Raw genomic sequence first — 15830 nt, 5'->3', positions numbered from 1 at the left:
GGATTGAAAACTGTATCTGGGAAATGTTGTGTTTATGTTCAAGCCAATGTTTAGCAAGATTACTCTTGGTGTTGGCATTCCTGATAGTACTTTTATGTTCTGATACACGGAGTTTTAGTTTTCGCTCAGTTTTTCCCACGTAGAGTTTTCCACATGGGCATTTGATGTAATAAATCAAGTTATTGGAATTGCAGTCGCAGTCATAGTGAAGTGTTAACGTTTTGCCCGTTTGTGGGTGATGTAAGCTAGCCCCAACAATAACATTATTACAATGGACGCAATTCATGCAACGTTTCATCCCTTTTTGGACTCGCTCTGATTGTATCAATGGTGTATTTAACAGTTCCTTCAAATTCTTGGATCTGGTGTATGCAAAGATGGGTCTCTGCGAGAAAATCCCTTCAAAATCTGGCTCATGCTGTAGAAGTTCCCAATGCCGTGATATGGTGTTTTTGATTTTCATTGAGCTGGTTGAGAATTTTGATACAAATACATGTCTTTCCTGAATTTTCTTCGGTTTTTGTTTGAGAAGGTTCTCCCTATCGTACACTCTAATCCGTTCTTTGGTTTTCTCAAGAACACTTTGGGGATAACCCCTTTCCATATATTTAGAATGTTGAAGGTTTAGGTGATTTTCCAGATCCTCAGGCTCTGAGCAAATCCTTTTTATCCTCATGTATTGAGACATTGGTAAGTTGTCTTTAAGGTTTTGCGGATGGAAGCTCTGGTACATGAGTGAATTGTTCACGTCAGTGTTTTTCCGAAATACTTCAGTACAAATTTTTCCATCCTTTAATTTGATAGCCACATCCAAGAATGAAATTTCACAATCACTGATGGTATGAGTAAACTTGATTTGTTCAATATGTGTGTTAAGTGAATACATTTTCTGTTCCAAGCTTTCTCTGTTGCCTAACCATAACACAAAAATATCATCAATGAATCTTTGGTACAGAATGCTTTTGTCTTGCCAATCTTCATCACTGTAAATAAAGTCTGATTCGAACTTCGCCATGAATGTATTGGCGTATGCTGGAGCCCCAGCAAATCCCATCGAAGTTCCACTTTGTTGTAAAAAGAATTTTGAATCCCACTGGAAATAACTATGGTACAAGCAGAAATGTAACAGTTCCAAAATAAATGTTTTTTCTGCTCTGATGTCGGTTTGATTCAACAAAGCCCATTCCACAGCTTCCAGTCCTGATTGGTGCGGAATGGATGTATATAGAGATTTGACATCTATTGTACAGAGTAACAAATTCTGGGTGGTTGACATATTCTTGCAACAGTTTGTATCAAGGATACAAACCATTTTCTTCTGAAACTCAAAGAAATTCCCACCACCCAGAATTTGTTACTCTGTACAATAGATGTCAAATCTCTATATACATCCATTCCGCACCAATCAGGACTGGAAGCTGTGGAATGGGCTTTGTTGAATCAAACCAACATCAGAGCAGAAAAAACATTTATTTTGGAACTGTTACATTTCTGCTTGTACGATAGTTATTTCCAGTGGGATTCAAAATTCTTTTTACAACAAAATGGAACTTCGATGGGATTTGCTGGGGCTCCAGCATACGCCAATACATTCATGGCGAAGTTCGAATCAGACTTTATTTACAGTGATAAAGATTGGCAAGACAAAAGCATTCTGTACCAAAGATTCATTGATGATATTTTTGTGTTATGGTTAGGCAACAGAGAAAGCTTGGAACAGAAAATTGATTCAGTTAACACACATATTGAACAAATCAAGTTTACTCTTACCATCAGTGATTGTGAAATTTCATTCTTGGATGTGGCTATCAAATAAAGGATGGAAAAATTTGTACTGAAGTATTTCGGAAAAACACTGACGTGAACAATTCACTCATGTACCAGAGCTTCCATCCGCAAAACCTTAAAGACAACTTACCAATGTCTCAATACATGAGGATAAAAAGGATTTGCTCAGAGCCTGAGGATCTGGAAAAACACCTAAACCTTCACCATTCTAAATGTATGGAAAGGAGTTATCCCCAAAGTGTTCTTGAGAAAACCAAAGAACGGATTAGAGTGTACGATAGGGAGAACCTTCTCAAACAAAAACCGAAGAAAATTCAGGAAAGACATGTATTTGTATCAAAATTCTCAACCAGCTCAATGAAAATCAAAAACACCATATCACGGCATTGGGAACTTCTACAGCATGAGCCAGATTTTGAAGGGATTTTCTCGCAAAGACCCATCTTTGCATACACCAGATCCAAGAATTTGAAGGAACTGTTAAATACACCATTGCTACAATCAGAGCGAGTCCAAAAAGGGATGAAACGTTGCATGAATTGCGTCCATTGTAATAATGTTATTGTTGGGGCTAACTTACATCACCCACAAAAGGGCAAAATGTTAACACTTCACTATGACTGCGACTGCAATTCCAATAACTTGATTTATTACATCAAATGCCCATGTAGAAAACTCTATGTGGGAAAAACTGAGCCAAAACTAAAACTCTGTATATCAGAACATAAAAGTACTATCAGGAATGCCAACACCAAGAGTAATCTTGCTAAACGTTGGCTTGAACATAAACACAACGTTTCCCAGATACAGTTTTCAATCCTGGAGAAAATTAAACCACGTGAAGAAGAGGATCAGACCGGATCCCTCCTCCAAAGAGAAATATTTTGGATTAAGAGATTAGGGACCCATGAGCCAAAAGGGCTCAATGAAAAAATTGACTATTCATGTTTTCTATAAATTAAAGGAGCATCTGTATTATAATGCATTTGTAGGTTTCAGACTGACCAGCGAAAAACCTGTTGAAATATTGTAGAAATGCATATAATGAATACGATATGTACTTTTGTGAAGTGTCATTTTATTTTATTTTATTTTGTTCTCTTATTTTCGTCTTCGCACAGCTTGTCATCCACTTTATTTGATTTATTTTTTAGTTCATTTGTTTTACTGTGGTTTTGCACCGTTCATTTGTATAATATCCACCAAGTGTAATGATGTGGATCGCGGTGGCATGAACTCCGATCACTCGGGACTTGCCGAGGTATAGATTGTTAAATTTCAGAGTCAGGTCCTAGCCCAGGTTAAGATGGTGGAATGGCTTGTATGACACCAGGGAAGTCCGCTTTTCATTTTGGTTGCGGAAGTAATCGGGTCTGGCGCGCTATGGAGGCAGATAAGAATAGTGGGGAACATTCGTGAGAACTTCGTGGCGAATAGCATAGGAGTCTGGCGGAGAAGATTTGAGTACCGTTTTGGCATCTATAAGGTAACGCGGATTTTCAAGGGTAGGGCAAAACACAGGGGTTCAAGGAGAACGAGTAGTTAACTCAGTGTGTTCCATTCTTTAGGAGTGGAAGGTTCGCCGTTTTGATGATAGAGGTTCATACATTGACACACAGTTGAAACCAAGTAAAAGACTGAGGTAAGACGCGGTCTGGTTAAGTATTAATATGTCTGCAATAGATTGAAGATTTCAGTTTCTGACCTTGTTGGTACTGTCTGTAGGTGGAGTACACATTTTACTGTTTGGAGAGTGAGTACATTTTAGTATTGCTTCTCACTGTGTGCGGTGAGGTGGTGGTATCTGTACTTTTTCGTTAGATTTTTCTTTACTTAAACAAAAGTATATTCTTGTATTGCCTGTTACAATCAGAATTTCGTAAATAGAATGGTTCACTTACGTTATGTACACATTCAGTTTCAGGCCCCTGAGGAAGAGTCCCTTGAGACTCGAAATGCATCGGGCTTCATCAGCTTGTTATACGTTGGGCTTCATCAGCATGTTATATTACCATGAAATGGAAAATTGTTTATATACTGTATGAAACAAATTGAAATATGTACCGATTTATTTTGATGACTATAATCAAATAAAAAATTGTTTGACAAGTAAAACACATGTTTTATGTTCAAGATTATACTGTTTAAAGTATCTTTGAAAAATATGATTTAGCTGTTAAAAATTGTTGTGAATAGCTCACATAGAGCAACAGTGCGCAGAGGTGAGTGGCCAGTCCACTCAAGTTAGGTACCACTAAAAACTAAGCCTTGATGGAATTAACGTTGCAACGCTATGAGGAACTCCGTGTAGTTGCAAAAAAACTCTGCCGTGCTACGCGGATTTCCGCAAGTGGGTGGAATTGCTTGTCCCGCCTGTTCGTGTGATATTTTCTGCTGTACGTCAACGCTGATGCATGTTCGGTGGAAATATCATGCGAACGGCACCACACGGTTGCACATGGGCGCAACCATCTTGTTTCTTTCTCTGTTTATGGTGCTGGGGCCTACTTTTTCATCCTTTCTTAATCTCTCAATTCCTTGGCTTTTAAAACTTGTTCCCCATCTTTTTTAATTATTATCTTACATTTTGTCTTTCTAAGTGTATATTTGTGTTTTTTTCTACTTTACTGTGTGTTTTTGGGGAGTTTTTTACTTTATTTTTTAGCTTTCCTACTTCCTTATTATTACCAAGTCCTTCCTTCTTTTTCCTGTTTCTTTTTTCTCTCTTTCCCCCCCGCCCCATGGCAGATAAGGGTGCACCAAGGCTCAGCCACCTTCCTTGCCAAAGGCGGCGGCAAGTAGGATTGCAGCCCCATGCCCTGTTTTCCGAGTTGGAGGTGGCACCGCTGGTTTTTTATATCCAGTGCCACCTCCCCTCCCCCCTGGCAGCAGGCGGCAGGCCTGGGTCCGGGTACAGGATGCGGGAGCGCCAGCAGCACTGGGCCAGTGTACGCCGGGCAATTTACAGCTGCTCTTGGGTCATTTGCACCCATCAGCAGTTGGCGCACAGCTGGTCCGACATCCTGGACCAAGAGCAGGACCTGCTGGAAACTGCTAGGAGTTGAGGTTGAGGGACTAGGTGAGTAATTAATAAAATTATTAATTTTTATTATTACTTGTGAGTACTATGCTATAGCTAACATTTGTATTCCAAATAATAGGAAGCGTGCTGATATTCGAGGCAGGTGCTTAGGTTACTTGGCACTACCCACCTAACCTAGTTATTGAATCGTACTTGTTGATACTCGCTTGGGCTGATGTGATGAGTGATGATTTTGTAAGACATTCTACAATTAGTTATTTGTGATTTCATAACTGCGTGGTGCATGCCAATGCCACAAGGATGGTGCAGGGATGTTTGTGAACAACAACATCCATCTTTCAATGGAAGATTGTGCTGCATGTGTTTTTCGCCCGCCACGCAAGCTTCTATTGACAAATGGAGGTTTGCAACCACCCTATGGCCTATGGGCAATCACATCAATTCATAATAGACTAGTGCGATCGTCGTGACCACGGCGCCGACCTAAGGTCGGGGGGTTCTAGAAACACAATGGTATCTGTCTGACATCATTGTGATTATTATAATAAGGCCCTTAGTGATTAGTGCATTGGCCCGTCAAATAGGGTTGACTTGACACTGAGAGATTGCAAATGAGATTTGAGAAGAAGCAAACATCGTGATCTGTTGCAATTTATTATTAGTTATTTCGAAATGCAGTTTAAAAATTTGGAATAGGAGTGGACTAGGTAGGTATGCTTTTGAAATTTTGAATAGGATAGGACAGTCAGCGTAATACTACTACTAGTTGATCTGATTTAGAAAAGTTCAATGTTATTGTGATTGCCTTTTCCTGTATTTTGGGTAGATAATATTTATTACCACTAATATTTTTTTGTCTTTATGTTTTACATCAGCATCCAGGGGCAAGAAGAGGGCTGAGGCGGATGAGGGTTCGGGAGCTGGAGGTGCCTCCCAGAGTTTCTCAGCCAATGGCTCTGCTGGCCCCAGTAAGTTCTTCTGGTGTTAACAATAATATATTTATTTAACTAATTTTTCTGCTCCTTTTGAATAATGTGATGTCTACCCGTTTATATTATTTTTCCACATCCTCTTTGATATATCCAGTTCTAAATTCTTGTTACCTTTGCATTATCCTATTTAGTTATTTTCTATATTTCAAGTTTCTCTACTTTACGTCAACCTGTCTCTAGTTACTGGTCTCTCTATAGCTGTCTTGTTCCCGCTTTTTTAGTCAGCTTTCCCTCTTCCTTTTTGTGGACTTACTGGTGGTGGTACTCTAAGACTTAGAGAACCCATTGGTCACATTGTACTACTACTACTACCCCTCTGCCATGCAGATTGCATGGCCATTGCCCAAGTAAGGTATTCTACACATGTAATAGATGCGAAGGCTTATTCACTAAAACAAGAGGGTGGCAATGATCACATTGGACACCCAAAGGTTGTTAGGCCTAGTATTATTAGCAGCAGTTTGTGAACTGATGACTATGCACCATGTCTGGGAGGAAGTACCCCATTGCATATGCCAACCAAGACCATATGCTATTTTCTTCTCAAAACATCAGATTCATCAATCAATAACTCCATCCACTCCTTAACAGCTTGTCTCTTGTCTTGACTGCAGGCTTTTTTTAAACTTTCCACCAACAAAATGCCCAACCTGATATTTATTGTTGAAGATATTGCCTGAAATGTCTCCAAATTGTAGTGAATGAAGTGTGTGGTGTTTTTTATTTTTAAATAAAACAATTAATAGGGGGAGGTATATCTAGCATCTTAGAAATGTGTAATCTTTTTTTTCCAGCTGCATGGATCACAAGTGCCGGGGCCAGCACAGACAGCACCAGCCAGTCTGCAGATGCCGCAACAGACGTGGGTGAGCCAGTGGCGGGCAGTGTTAAGTCATATTGCCTGCTTATTACTGACAATTAATAATAAGCTCACTGTAAGGTGTAGTCTTGTTGACTTGTGAAAAGCAGGTGAACACAGCAGCAGGAGTTGAAATTGAGCCGAGTAACTAATGGCTCTCCTATCTTCAACTCAGCAGAAAATGTTTCATGATAGAGTGCTTTAACTATGGGTTGTTGGAAAAGGAAAGGCTGAATCAAATGTATTATATATGACTGAAAGTAAAGGATGGTTGGGTGAAAGCGCTGGATGTATAAATAGTACTATAGGTGGCTGATTGCTAGGTTGCCTGGGTGAGTGAAGGATTAATGAAAGGTTGGATTACGGGTAGGAAGCTTGCCTGGGTGGGTGAAAGTGTATGTGTGAAAAAATGCCTGTCTGGATGGGGTGATTGGAATCCTGTGGTAGTTTCTTTTGATTGAAATAAATTTAAGGGCACATGGGTGGGTAAATGTCAAATGACAAATGTATGTTGCTGAAAGGTTTGTACTTGAGATCATGAGACTAGAATGAGACAGAGAGCCATGATTGGAACTTTGGATAGATGGCTATATGTATGGATGGTTAATTTCAATGGTTAAGAGTGGATTGGGAGAATGTAAAAAAAACTCAAATGGTGGTGAGTAGCAAAGCCAAGGGTGAAGAATAAAAGATAAAATACTCAAAGAACAATGCAATGATGAATGTAAAAATCCTTGGGAAGAAGAATAAGGAACTATGGTGCTCCTCTATTGTGGTATTCATCTCACCTTAACTTGCCTGGAATAGTTTTTTCAAGGTTTTTTCTAATTCAAAGGGTTGAGGAGGTGGTCTTTCAGACTCTTCCCTGTACTCACTGAATTTTGTAAGCACAATATGTAACCTTTCTACCCACCCATAATCAATCACCGCCCTCCATACCCATGGCAGAATTTTATATTTGTTTTGCTAAAAGCATTCTTTACAATTTGACTTTTTTCTTTCTAGCTATGTAGCTACTCTTGCTGCTCCAAAAACACCGACCAAGCAGGAGATTGCAGCCCGGACCCGGCGGTGGAAAATGGAGGCCATCAGTGCCGAGTACCAGCGGCTAGTGGCAGAGAAGGATAAGGCAGAAGCTGCTGCCCCTGCCAGGCCCCGACAACCAAACCACCACACTGTTGCTGTGGTCCAATGAGTGCTCACCAGTGCCGCCACCATTCCACGAGCACTGCTGCTCCCTCTTATTTCCGCCAGTTTGAGGGCCGCATCATGCGAAGGCTGGTGGATAATAAAGCCAGCAGGAACAGGTGAAGAGGCTCCTCCAGAAGCTCTTAACCCACTGTTAGTGCTCTCTTCAGCACCGTTTTTAATCTGTTTTTGTGTGGGTGAGTGGGAGTTGGGGGATTGTTGGGTTTTTCTATTTAGGGTCATTTCTTGGACACTACTTGGACATTGGTTGGCGTTAGAAAGACGAGTGGGCCAATTGTGGGGTTGGTATTTTGTTCAGGGAATAATAAACTTTTCATAGTTTTACATTTCATGATTATGAATGATTTTTAAAAAATGTGGTGGGTTTATTGATTGTTTGTTTTACTTCTCAGTGCTGACTATGCCGCTGCCATCTTAAAAAATCTGCTATAGTGAAGTAGTACCCTCCCTTGTCCTACTACTCTCTTCTCCCAGTCTCTGCAGTCTACTCTGCTACTACTATATATTATTATTAACCTCTAAGCACTCGGAGGGGGTGGGGAATGAATCACCATTGTACAGAATGATTGTCATTCACCAATGATCAGTCAACCACAGTTCACTTCTCTTACCTGATTTGATTAAGCGAGAGCTCCATGGTTTCCCAAATGTCATCAAGGTGTTGGAAGTAGTAGCGGCATTCATTGCTACCATTTCTTTTGATATTGAAGGCAAACTCATCAGAACTGAAGCGAGGTTCCACTCCCTCCTAGGCAAACTATAACTTTAGGATAAGGACTCAGAGAGTGGGGACTATTCATCGAAAGGGAAGTTAACAAACTGAAATTTCAAAAAGTAGGTTAATGCCATTATTATATGCAAGCTTGATGACAGTCACCAGACACTAGACTATTAGAACAAACAGTCTGAGACACAAGAAGAGAGTATGATAAGCAATAAAAAATTGAATTAATCAGAACAATGTTGAGCTACTACGAACTGTACGAAGTGGACAAGCTTAACCGGCTTAGATGCAAATTAATACAGTGCCTGAATGATGATGCTGGCAATGAGATGTTCTTCTGAAAAAAAATATCATACAATATAAACTGCCAGTGTTGGCTATATGAGCATAGTTAAGAATATGATTCTTCTCACCCTACACTGAGTTGTTGTGTTGTTTTCACCACATCCGTCCCACCAAGTGTTTGATCAATTAATGGTGTAAACATTGTTAAGTCACACCCCAGTAAATCACACATCCTGGGGGTAGAGGGTTAGTGATTTGATGAATGGTTGGGAATGGTAAGTTGAGGGAAAGGGTTGACACACACGGACAAGACTTATCTTGGCAGCCAGCCATTATAAATCTGTTATATGAGGAAAAGGAAATGCATGCATGATGATGATTAGTACTAGACAAGTGAAGGGAAGTATATTAATTATGCAATTGTCTGTCAGCCCCCAGAGAGACCCAAGTTACATTAAATATATTAATGTTCTGTTGTACCCGGCTTAGAAAGATAGCAAATACAATTAAATTATCTGTAGGAGAAAAATAAGCAAACATAAATAACACACAGTCGTATGATTGAAGAAAAATAATATACAGTATGAATTGGGAGTTGCATCTCCACATTCCTATTGGACTGTCCACACGTGAATCTTGGGTGCCTGGAGATGCGGTTTGGTCTGGTAAGTGTGAGTTGTTTTTCACATATGGTGCAGGGTATAGGGCCTGTAGATGGAAAAACAAAAAGAATATTGAAAAATCAAGGAGAAAATAAAAAGTTTAACTGCATAAAGAGTACAACAAGAAGACTTCCTGAAGCAGCATGGCTAAATCAGACTCCCTCAAACTCCACTTAGCTTTGGATTTGAGCCAGACAATACTGAGCACACATACATGGTATACACATAGCAACATAGCATTTTTCAAATGAATTAAAAAATCAATGCACCACTGTCAGTCTCACTACAATCACCACCCACCACCACTACACAGCCATGTAGGTCTGGTCGATCTTGTTGTTTACCTTTAGGCCACTTCAAAGTCTTCATCAATCATCAAAATTGGTTGGTTTCAGTGAATTTGAAAAACTCCATCATCTTCTGGTGGCATTTGACTGAGTAGGCACGCTTACACCCTGAGTTATTCCATCAATATTCTCTGATCATCCTGACCTGCCTCTGACGCGAATATGGTCATGGTGTCCTACTCCCGAGTGAGTTCTCCAGACTTGCCCACTTCCAACTCAAAACGCAATAAATTGGCCTGCAGTAGTACAATTTTGTTATTGAACAACAAGAAGGGAAAGATTGACTTAAGTCATTTGTAGAATAGACATTCACAACAAACAACAATTACTTATCGTGCAATACATGCCATCGTTTACATGTTCTTACGGGGCAGTATTTCCAGATTAGGAAAGTATAGATAGATATTCAGGGCCCAGGGTTGGAGGCTGGCACACATTTGTTTGACTTCTCCATACAATGTCTGGCTTGAGGGAAACAGCTTTTGGGCGAGTCAGGAGTGGACTTTTCTTCATCATTGACTGCACACCATTGCAACTCTGATCCAGCAATAAAAAGAGTAAGACAGTGGGTATGGATTTGTGAACCAGAAAGACAGTGACACACACAAATAATAAAGTAAATAATGTTCCGTAGCTATATCTTTTTGTGGGGGGGCGTCAATGAAAGAAAGAAAGTAAATGGAAATTGAAAGAGTCTAGTTGTCCGGGAAGTAGAGCTCGTCCTCAAACTCTGGTGGTTCACCCAGAAGTAGGTTCCCTAACACACCACTTCCATGACATGAGTCACCGTCATCATCTTCCTGCTGACCTACTTCAGGTATGGAGTAATCCGGTGGTATAAGTGCTGATTCATTTTGATCATGGTTAACCTCTCCATGTTTTTATGTGAGAGACTGGTCCTTCTCACTGTCAGAATGGCACCAGCAGCACTGAAAGCATGCTAAGCAGAGACACTTACGACTGGGAAAACCAGACAGTTTATCACCAACCTGCTGAGCACTGGCCATTGCCGCCTTTTCCCATACCAATACAGCAGTGGGTTTTGATCAAAGTAGTACTTTGTTGGGTCATCCAGATAGGTCTGGACCATCCGCTCAATGCTCATGTGTGCTCCGCTGTGCTCAGCCTCTTTTGCCTTTGCCTAAGCACTGAACTTAAGCCCTGCCTGTAGAAACAATTCCTGTGCTCATTTTGGGGCTGATGCTCCTGTTCTTGTTGTTGATGTTCTTGGTGTTGTTGGTGGTTTTGTCTGCTGTGAGCCAACAGCACTGCCCTCAGGCTCTGTAGTTGAACTTGAAGGCTGACCTGCAGTACTTGTTATGCCCTGGAGAAGCTGGCCTCCAATTCCCAGACGTTCTTTTTCTAGGAGACTGGCTTACACAGCTGTCCACGTTTTGTAGCTGGCAACATTCCCATCTGAAAAAGGAATGAAAGTGTGCAGTAATGGTTTGTACCATGGATCAAGAATTGTGGCACAAATGTAATGGTTGAATAACACAATGCCTCTTTGCACCCTTTATTTTCAGATAAGCGAAGGGTTGAGCTCTCCACCAACTCCTATGCAATCTTTTTACTTGACAACTGCATACATTCCAAACACCCCCTTCAGCTGTTCCTGTAGCATGTGCAACAATGGGATAACTTGGCCCATAGTACAGTCCACCTTGCTGACTTCACGTGTGAAGATCTCGAAAGGAAGTAGCATCTCTGTCAGGTATATAACTATTGGTCCATCTCAATGATTACGCCTTTCAAAGTAGCATCCCCTCTTTGCATGACATATTCATTGATTGGTCTGTACTGCTCAAACAGACATTCAAGCATGTAATAAGTTAAGCCCCAACGTGTGGGCACCTCCTGGATGAGTGCTTTAACTGGCATTCTATTATCACGTTGAATGACCCTCAGCTGCTTCCGGGCTTTAAAATAATTGCTGCAATGTGTGCAGATTCTTCTGCAGATGGTCAGTAAGTTGCTGATTCTGCCTTCCTGAAATAGTCACCATTGGCCATGGTCTTAACTATATTACTGCCATTGTCTGTAGCAACAAAACCAATGTTAAGCCCTCTTGGTCATAGCCATTCAAAGACCTTGCTGTCACAGTCTTCCAAATGTGACTACTCCATGGCGAACAAGGCTACATGTTTCCGAGCAACATTAAAAATCTAAGAAGTGTCAACACCTGCAGATATCTTTTCATTAACCCCTACAAAAGAGATCCCAGTGTGCAATGATGCCCATGTAATCAGTGGCTTGCCAACTAATCCGCATGTCTGTTGTCAGGTGGATAGTGTGAACAGCACTCTGCTGCAAAGCTTGTCCAAGCAATTCCAGCACGTCGTGATGTAGTGCTGTAACGGCAACTCTGGCAAAATAGGACCAGATGGGAACATTACATTGAGGGCAGATGTCTGCCAAAAATTCAAGAAAATCCACCCCTCCCACAAAAGTAAAGCGAGGAGGTCCAGCGCTAACATTTTAGCCAGCTTCACATTGCACAAACGTGCCATTGGGTGGTTGCATTTGTACTGCCACTCCTAAGTAAACATGCTGAGAATGATAGCCTTTTTTCTTTTCTTGTGCTTTCGATGCAGGTAAATTGATACTTGTATAGCGCACTACTCACCCGCAAGGGTCTCAAGGCGCTTGTACGAATACCGCTGTGGAACCCATCCTGGATTTCCCTGTGAGGTGTCCACTCCTGGGCTCCCCCAAGGTGGAGGCCAGGCATCCTTAGCGTTGTGGGGGCTGTTGTGGAGATTAAGCAAGCTATTGCCCAGAGTTGCAGAGTGGGACTCCATGATTGGAATAGGCACCGAGGCGAGAGTTATCAGGTCCGTGGAATTTTGAGCTCAAGACCCGCCGAGGCGGTGAATTGAACCCTGGTCCCGGGCTAGACCTCTGCATCAGGGTCTGCCGCTCTAACCATTGAGCCACACTTCTCCACGGGTGACTTCTTGACACCAGACGTTAGGCTCAATGCACAATTTTTTATTGCAGTACTCTCTTGCCTTTGCAAGTTACAACGACCACAGTACCGCACACATCCAACAAAGGCATTTCTTTAACACACATGAAAAAAGTGAAATACCCCCAAAAAAACAAATTTTGCATTTCAATCCAATGCCATCCATGCCCTAAATGATGTTCAAATTCAACAGACACCACAGAAACAGTTGTTTCATAAACCCATGAGTAGCTCTGGGCCTACTGGGTGAAAGGACTATTGGCAGACTACTGGGCTAGTAAATTAAATACATATTGCAAATTGATTTCAAAAGTTGGAGAAAATGTAGTGAACTGTACATCATGTTTCCTTTATAAAAGAAGACTTACAAAGAAACAACTAGGTCCCTACTGAAACTACAGGCCACCCACCACAATCAATTTAAAAGAAACGATGAAAAGCACAAAAAAACTAGGTGCATGGCCAAAATCAAACAAACACACAACACCAATTTTCCAACTTACTTGTGAAATCTCAAATTCAAAAGTCCTCAAACCCAGTGATGTATGATGCTGCAGACACAAAGAGTGATCCTTCCAGCTCTAAATCCAAATGAAAAGTGAACAGCATTACGCATGTTATAAAATGATAAATGAAGTGTTAAAAATAAAAAAGTGAACAGGAGATGGATAAAGCACTGGGAGGAGTCTGCTGCACAGGAACAAGAAGTTGGAGACTCTGAGGCACTTCCTTCTCCTTAAAAAAATTTAAATGAAAAACACAATAAGGTACAACCAAATGTCAGTAGGGAGACGGTGGCAGAGTTCCCCGACCCGCTAGTACTACTGAGGTGCCTAATTTGCGCTCTATGCTGTGCTTGTGTATTTTAAAGTACTATCATTTAATTTGCTGCTGTTTTAAAATTGGAATTGAATTGAATTGCTGCTGATTTTAAAATTGGAAATCGGAAAACTGAAACTGCTAGCTTGTTAGTGCTAGCCTGCACTTGAGTAGCGCCAGTGTTTATATCTTCTTACCCTGATTCAATAGGGGGGGGACGATACCTGAAGATCAGCTAGGGAAGCCTGGGCTCGATCTTCATTCCTGACCGCCCCGTTCTGACGAGATAGCTAGTACCTTTGTGCGGAGGGCGGGTCAGGTGAGAGCCAGGCACTTCCTGTGGATCACTGGAGCGGTTCGCGCTCTAGTGGTTGTATCCGAAGGGCTATTTAGCCCTCGCCTGTCCCGAGCGCGCAGCGTTCGCGCGCAGGGGAGCCGAAGACACGCCGAAGACACGCCGAAGAGTAGCCCGTCTGCGCCCGTCCGCGACAGGACGGGGCCAGGGGCTATGGGCTTCACTCAAATACACCTGGATGCTCCCAGGAAGCATGGCATCTGGTACTCAGCCCAAGCATTTAAAGATCTGCAGCCAGTACCTTTGGTAGGTTGTGCTCAGAGCTCCTGGCCATGCCCGAAGGCCCTTTCTCATGTAGTCACTGTCACTTTCAGGCATCTCTCACTACTCCTTCTATTGGCAGCAAAACAGGAGAAACCGTGGCCTAAAAAGCTTTCTTCTAAATATCCGGTCCCTTCCCAAACACCATCTTGAATTCTGGGACTTGGTAAATACAGTGAAACCAGATATCTGTTTCCTAACGGAAACCTGGTTGAAGCCACATACAGTTCCTGTTAGCACGTTGGGGGTCCCCTTGGGATACAAGGTCCTCAAACGTGACCGTCCAATTAAAATGGGAGGAGGTATTGCCTTGGTTTATAAAGAGGGTCTGAAGATCTCTCTACTTGAACAAAGAAGCTGTTCCATGATGGAAATGATGATTTTTAAGATCAGTTCCTCCTCGAAAACTCACTGGAAGAGAGCACTAGTTTATCATCCTCCGGGGCCGAGTGCGGGCTACTCACTTTCCTTAATGGAATCACTGGCTCCACATTTTAAAGCTAAAGAAGATTTCATTCTTCTCAGAGATTTTAATATCCATGTAGACCTTCCTAATCATCCAGATACGTTGTCCCTGCTTTCTGATCTTTCATTATTGGGGCTAGCAATACAGAATAGTATCGCCACACTCTGGATTTAATTTTTTCTAACTGCCCCAAAATTAAATGCCGGTTAACGACCCAAGTGTGCTGGTCAGACCATTTCATGGTTGAATTCTCCCTTCTAGGCCTTGACAAACCAAATCTAAAACCCCTTCCTGCCGTTATGCGAAGACAGTGGCACAAAGTGACATTGGACGAGATACAGAGGGTATGGAAGGAACCCACCATCTTAGGGACAGATAACGTGGAATCTGGTCTAACTAAGTTCAACATAGCCCTCAGAGGCGGTTGAACTGTTGGCTCCCTTGAAGCTACATAAACAGTATCCCACATCTAAACAAGAGGTGTAGTATACAGAAGAGCTCAGAGTGGAGAAACAGGGGTGCAGAAAGCTCGAAAAAACCTGGAGGAAGTCTCACACGGAAGAAAGCAAGAAAGTGTACTCAGATGCTTTTTCCACCTATCATAAAAACATTAAGTTGGCCAGGAAGAATTGTCTCACCTTACAGCTGGCTGAAGCAGGTAACTCCTCCAGAGAACTTTATAAGATCCTACAGTCCTTTGTGAAACCAAACTCTGTGTGATGACATCTCCCTGTTTTTCGAGAATAAAATAGAACCAATCTATGGAAAAATTACAAAGGCCGCGAAATTCAGCAGCATTGTTGCTAGCACCCCCCAATATTACCAACGTATAAACGTAGCCCATTGACTGTGTTTCCAGAGGTCAGCCAATCTGATGTCATTTCTCTGATCAGTCATATTAAAACTGGATCCCCCATGGATCTCTTGCCTGCGAAAATGGTTGCCTCTTTAGGTAATCTGCTGCTGCCTGGTATTCAAACCGTGATTAATCTCTCCCTTAAGGAAGGGCAAGTGCCCCGAGAATGGAAGAAGGCGGTAGTGAACCCTATTCG

The sequence above is a fragment of the Lissotriton helveticus genome, chromosome 2_1 (assembly GCF_964261635.1).
Source record: "Lissotriton helveticus chromosome 2_1, aLisHel1.1, whole genome shotgun sequence".
NCBI lineage: Eukaryota > Metazoa > Chordata > Amphibia > Caudata > Salamandridae > Lissotriton > Lissotriton helveticus.
The sequence above is the reverse complement of the archived record's forward strand: the minus strand, read 5'-3'. Positions refer to the sequence as shown.